The sequence below is a fragment of the Cebidichthys violaceus genome, unplaced genomic scaffold (assembly GCF_023349555.1).
Source record: "Cebidichthys violaceus isolate CVI_PGR_0920_01 unplaced genomic scaffold, fCebVio1.0.p SCAF_11, whole genome shotgun sequence".
Lineage (NCBI taxonomy): Eukaryota > Metazoa > Chordata > Actinopteri > Perciformes > Stichaeidae > Cebidichthys > Cebidichthys violaceus.
In genome coordinates, this window is record NW_027176274.1 from 3,473,320 (window position 1) to 3,479,859 (window position 6,540).

The 6,540-nt window shown below is 50.9% G+C and overlaps 1 pseudogene; it reads left to right on the forward strand.

Annotated features, from left to right (window-relative positions):
* Nucleotides 1-3,355: 3,355 nt before the first annotated feature.
* LOC137892515 (TSC22 domain family protein 1-like) lies at nt 3,356-6,308 on the forward strand (annotated as a pseudogene).
* The last annotated feature ends 232 nt before the right edge of the window (nt 6,309-6,540 follow it).

Genomic DNA, 6,540 nt, shown 5'->3' on the forward strand with positions numbered 1-6,540 from the left:
CAAAACAAGCGGCCCAAAGGCCTTGGCAGGAACATTCTCATACAACACAGTTAGTTATCTATGTGAACAGAGAGGGAGAATCCTTCTTCTGCACAACAGAGACACGGTGAAGTTCAACAAAGTCCAGAGCAAAATGACTTATGCATGAATACAATATACTGAGTAGAATTATATACTACGTAAAAAATGACCATTACAGAGCACAATGGAACAACTGGAGCTCCTGCTCCGTTCAGAAGCATTACATCTTCTACTGGCTTTCATAATTCCTACTCTTTCTTTGTTACAGTTACAGTGACATACAGCGGTGCCAAGATGGGTTTAGACTAAAGTATGTGTGGGAAGAAAATCTCCTGAATGAATGTGGTGGGCCTGGGGTTGTACATCTAGCAACACACACACACACACACACACACACACACACACACACACACACACACACACACACACACACACACTGTGATTCTCTGCTGGGAGTGCTCTCCAATGAAAATAAAGCCAGAATCTATTCTAGTCTCCATTCAGAGCGGGGAGGCTCAGTGGACACAAGTCCCAGACAGAGACACAGACACCCTGCCCCGCATCACTGGGCTTGGCCCTGTACTCTCCACGACCAAAGCCTCTGTTGTTTCAACAATTTGAGGTTGGTTTCACCGCCGTCATCGGCGCTCTGCTCCGACAGATTCATCTCGACCACTGCTTGTACTTCATAATATATATTGTAATCAATACGTCCAGGACACAGACAACTGAACAGTTTTGTTTAAATTCCCACTGTACGCACAGTAGCAAAGTGCATGCTGGAGAGTTTTATGTAAGTAAAAGTCAATACCAGAATGTAAAAATACTCTATTCAAAAATATTCAAAATTCTACTTCAGTAAATGTACAACTGTGTGTGTTGGGTTGTTTAATCTATAAGGCATTATATTTAATAACCTCACCATATATTTTCTACATAAAGTATTAATCTGACAGATAAATGCAGTGGACTATTAAGTGCAATATTTTCTTCTAACATTTAAAGTGCAAAGCAGCAATGATGGAAATACTCAAAAACATTAGTTCCCAGAAATGACTTGCAACTAATACAAAAAAAATTATGTTTTTTTTAAAGCAAATTGGGGTTCAATGTCTGACTCAAAGGCTTGTAGACAGGAGCAATTAATAGCTTGAGCAAAAGCCGCCCCTAACTACCCAGTTGTCCTTCAATTGAATCACAAACAACCAATTTTGGGCACATCCAGCAGCTGGAAATCTTCCGATCCGTCAGAGAGCATACATTTATTATTTCTTCATATGAATACACTGTGGATTACTTATTTTCGCTCGGAACATAAAAAGTGATTACAAAATAAAACCAGAGTCCAGAGTGTAAATCGTTCATTATTGTGGGGGCGGTGACACAATAGTGCTGTGTGTTTTGTTGTTGTTGTGGAGTGCCAGTGTGATTTAAAGCTGCTGACAGCACCAGACGCTTACACTGCACTAGGCTCCTGCTGTCTCTCGTTCTCTATCATTTGTATCGATGGGTATGGCCTGTCTGCTCGGCCGACAGTAAATCTCTACTTCTGTCCTCTCCCTTCTCACTCCCCCGCCTCCGTCACCAATCACTGTCCTGTCCCTCCTCTCTGACTTCTGCTCTCTCCGTTTCTAGCTTTCTTCAAGGCTTTCACAGACTTACACAAGATGTAACGAAGATTTTTCCAAATGGCTAAACCTGGCAAACTACATACCTCATATGTTTACATTCTGCAGACTATTAAACCTTTTTTGCAGAACACAAGTCTCGGGTAAATAAAGTCACTGCATCTGCATATTTGGTCGATAACTACAGATAAATGTGTACTGTGGTGTAATGATGTGATCAGGATTAAGTGGAAATGTCAATTAAAAAAAAGCTTAGAACCAGAAAAGGATCTTTATATCCAGACATGAAGAGAAAAGACCAGAACACAGTAAATGGAGACGCTTGACCAGTTCAACACCACAGGTCATTGACCTAGAGTGGCAACATCACAGAGCAACACATGTGTACATCAAGTTACTATCTCATGCACACACCAGAGAGAGAGGGGAGGGGGGAGAGAGAGATAGAGAGAGGGGGAGAGAGACAGAGAGAGAGAGAGAGACACACACACAGAGAAAGAGAGAGAGAGAGACAGAGAGAGAGAGAGAGAGAGAGAGGAGAGAGGGGGGGAGAGACAGAGAGAGAGAGAGAGTGAGAGAGAGAGAGGAGAGAGAGAGAGAGAGAGAGAGAAAAAGAGAGAGAGACAGAGGGGGGAGAGACAGAGAGAGAGAGAGAGAGAGAGAGAGAGAGAGAGAGAGAGAGAAAGAGAGAGACAGAGAGAGGGGGGAGAGAGAGAGAGAGAAGCAGAGGGAGGGGAGAGAGAGAGAGGCAGAGAGAGAGAGGGGAGAGAGAGAGAGAGAGAGAGAGAGACAGAGAGGGGGGAGAGAGAGAGGCAGAGAGAGAGAGAGAGAAAGAGAGAGAGAGAGACAGAGAGAGAGAGACATAGAGAGAGAGAGAGAGAGAGGAGAGAGAGGGGAGAGAGAGAGACAGAGAGAGACAGAGAGGGGGGAGAGAGAGAGACAGAGAAAGAGAGAGAGAGAGAGAGAGAGAGAGAGAGAGAGACAGAGAGGGGGGAGAGAGAGAGACAGAGAGCGAGAGAGAGAGAAAGAAAGAGAGAGAGAGAGAGAGAGAGAGGGGACAGAGAGAGAGTGAGAGAGAGAGAGACAGAGAGGGGAGGAGAGAGAGAGAGAGAGAGAGAGAGAGAGAGAGAGGGGACAGAGAGAGAGAGAGAGAGAGAGAGAGAGAGAGAGAGAGAGAGAGGCCCCAAACAGTACCTGTGTAGAATAATCTTTCAGTATAGTTGACACCTGTGTCTGCAGAGAGATCTAGCAGCTCTGCAGCTTTGTTTCAGAAACCCTGTTGATGTTGATGTTGAGCTCAACCCACAACAAGATGTCCAGTAGGTTGATCATTGATTGGAACCTGAACAATTCATTTTTTTTATTTTTTTTCATTGGCTAATTATTGTACTATTTTCATATCGATCTATCTCTCAACCTCTCAATCTTTCTATCTATCTATTCTATCTATCTCTATCTATCTATCTATCTATCTATCTATCTATCTATCTATCTATCTATCTATCTATCTATCCATCCATCCATCTATCACATATGTTAAACAGTAAAAACATCCTCATGAGGGAGAGCCCCTCTCCTCGGCTCTTTCCGGCTCTTTCCGTGCGTGTTGACGTTGGGCTCGTCCCCGCCTCTCCAGACTGCTTTATGTCTGGCAGCAGAGACCATGCGCGGTCGCCATATTCCGGAGCACACCCCTCCCCCTTCAGTCCCGTCACACAGCGCGCAGAGCCACAGCAGCGTTGCAGGAGGCTACATACCGAACACTGGGAGGACCAGTGATACAGCAAAACCAAGACCCACAACGAGGACTCGGTGGAAATGGATTAAACACGTTGAACGCATCCGTGAAGCGCTCGTACTCGGTTTTTACATCGCCGTGCACCGGATGAGAGGTGGCTGTTTACAATTTTATTTCCTTTGAGCAAATTCAGCAGCTAACGCGCCTCTCTGGTAGTGTGTGTTTAGCTAGCCGGTGATGGAGACTGGCGGCTAGCTAGCTAGCTGACGTTCCTCTTCTGTCAGGCTAGCATCCGTTTTAAGGCTAACTGACTTAGCGCGTGCTACCCTGCTTACAGCACGCGTGGTCATTCCAACGCAGCTTCTCATTGGAAACCCTACAACATGTCAGCTTGTGCGTAAAGTAAAGGCACACGCGTAAAGCACCGGTGACGTTAGGCCACTAGCTTCTTCTGCCTCGCTAACTGTCACCACATTATCATTTGGAAATCGTGTATGAGTCGCTGCAAATATTGGCACAACTTTGCCTGCCTAATTGGGAACAGCTGATGTATATATATATTTTTTTCTGATCGTGTTGTCTGTTGATCTAAGTTGAGTCAAAACGGCGCGTTAACGAGCTGCAACCTTATTGCATTCTGTCAGAGAGCAACGACCCCCCCCGGATTCTCTCGAAATGCATCATCCGGACGCTGCAGGAGACTCTGGCAGCGTTAGAAAGATGGCGCACCCGGCCTGTCTTTCACAGGAGGGGTAGTAACAGCGGGCAGCGGGAGCGGCTCCGCGCTGTCAACACCGGCCAACCCGTGGTCAACAACAGCCACGTCCCGGCCGATGATTATCAACCCTCCCTGTTGATCCAGTGCCAACCTCCTGCTGGCTCGTCCTCCCCCGAGTCCCCATCATATTCCACCCCACAGCCTCAATCTGCACTCGCAGCCCCAGCCCACACAGTCGGTCGGAGCGCAGATAAAAAAGAGAGTGGTTTCCAGATCACGAGTGTGACTCCGGCACAGATATCTGTGAGCACCAACAACAGTATTGCAGAGGACACGGAGAGCTACGATGACCTGGACGAGTCCCACACGGAGGATCTGTCTTCTTCTGAGATCCTGGACGTGTCCTCTCCCGAGCTAACGACATAGTGGGAGCGGAGAGGAGCTCCTCGGAGGAGACGCTGAATAATTTCCACGAGGCGGAGACCCCCGGAGCTGTCTCCCCCCAACCAGCCTTCGCACCCCCATGCCCTGAACCAGGCTCAACAGTACGTGGGGCCATGGTGAACGGCACTGTGCACCATCACCATCACCATCCTCATCATCCTAACCATGCCCAGGTCTACCCCGTGTCATCTGGGCCTGGGAGCACCCCGTCTGTCACCCAGAAAATGCCTTCAAACGTGGGGGTCCCTCAAGAGAATGTTTCCCAGGCCTCCCCTCCGAGTGTCGTCGCTCAGCCTGTGGGGGTTGTGGCCCCGGGATCTGTCCCTGGAATGCACAGCTCTGCTTCGGGCACTACAGTTAGCATAGTTAATCCCCAGACCAGCACCTGTTAGTAATGTGAATATGTTGAGCTCTGCCAACGTGCCTGTGAGAGAGGGGGGATCAGCATGAGCGCTAGCGGTAGCAGCGGTGGCTTTCCTCTCAACGCGATGAGCGGCAGTGGGGGGAGCGGAGGGCCAGTTGCTGCTGCTGCTGCTGCTGCTGCAGCCGGAGGTAACCTATAACCACCGCTAATGTCAGCATGATCCAGCAACAACCAAAACACCAACTCCAGCATCAGCATGAATACTACTGCTGCTGCCGTCAGTGCCTCTGGAGGGATCGGACTTTCCAGTGGGACCCAGGGGAGGGTTGGAGCTGCTGTGGTGCATCCTGGGAGTGCACCTGCACCATCGCTCCGATCCAGCCGGCTCCAGCCCCTGCGGTGGCCACCACCAGTTCTCGCTTCAGGGTGGTGAAGCCTGGACTCCAGCTCTGAACCCTTTAAGAAGGGCAGATGGACATGCACTGAGTTCTATGACAGGAGGACCCCCGCCTCTGCTCCCAGCTCCCTCTGCGTCCGACGCCGGGTCTCTCAGCATGCGTCAGTTTGTCTCCGAGAGCTTCCCCGGGGCCTCGGAGAGGGAAAGCACAAGTGGTAGTTCTGTGAGTAGCACCGTGAGTACATTGAGTCACTATACTGAGAGTGTGTGCAGTGGAGAGGCTGGGGGACCCCCGGCACCCCAGCATGCCCAGGATTATGCCTCCCCTCCTCAGGCTTTCAAGGAATCCTCCCCAGTGGCTTAAGCATGGGACTGTCCCCAACCTCAAATGCACCCCACGGATATTACCCATTCACACGTGAAGGCTACTGTGGCTCCCACTAACATTCATCATCCAGGCCACCAGACCGCCACCGGTCTTCCCTACGTCGGCTTTACCCAACCAGCAGCTCACCTATGCCCAGGCAGTTGCTAATCAATCCTCAGGCACCACACAGGGCCTAGTCGGTGTTCAGCAGCAGCAGCAGGTAGGCTATGCTGCCCTGCCACAGCAACCACCTGCTACCCCCCAAGCAGCCGCAGTGCAGGTGAGGCACCTGAGTACACCCATCCACACCAAGGTGTCCCCCAGGCTGCTGCTTCTCAACCTCTGTCCCACCAGGCTGGATCGGCTCCCTCCGGGTCAGCTAACGGAGCGTGTCAGATGATGGGAGGCCCCGCACCTTAACGCACAGCCCCAGCAGCCCACCGCCTCCAGCATGCCCCCTCACATTGGACTACCGGGTCTTGGCCAACATCCTCAGAGTCACCAAGTCCATCAGGACTGCCAGCAGCAGCAGAAGCAACAGTCGCTCCCAACGCAAATCCAAAACCGCGGCCAAGTGTCTGCCCCAAGTGTGCCTCCATCCAACCCTCAGAGCGCTGGAACAGTGGTAGGATGCTCCCACAGGGCGCTTCACAGAGCCAGCTGTCTTGCATCGGCCTGTCCCAGGACCACAGCAGCGTCCTGGCCCTGGCTCATGCCGCCCAGGCCAGCGCCCTCTACGCCAGTCTGCCCACGTTCACCACCACTCAGCTGCAGGACGCCCAGCGGCTGCTCCTCCAGCACCAGTCGGCTCTGTTGGGGCTGCCAAGCTGTCCGCGGGGAGGCCGGATCTGGATCCGGCGCTG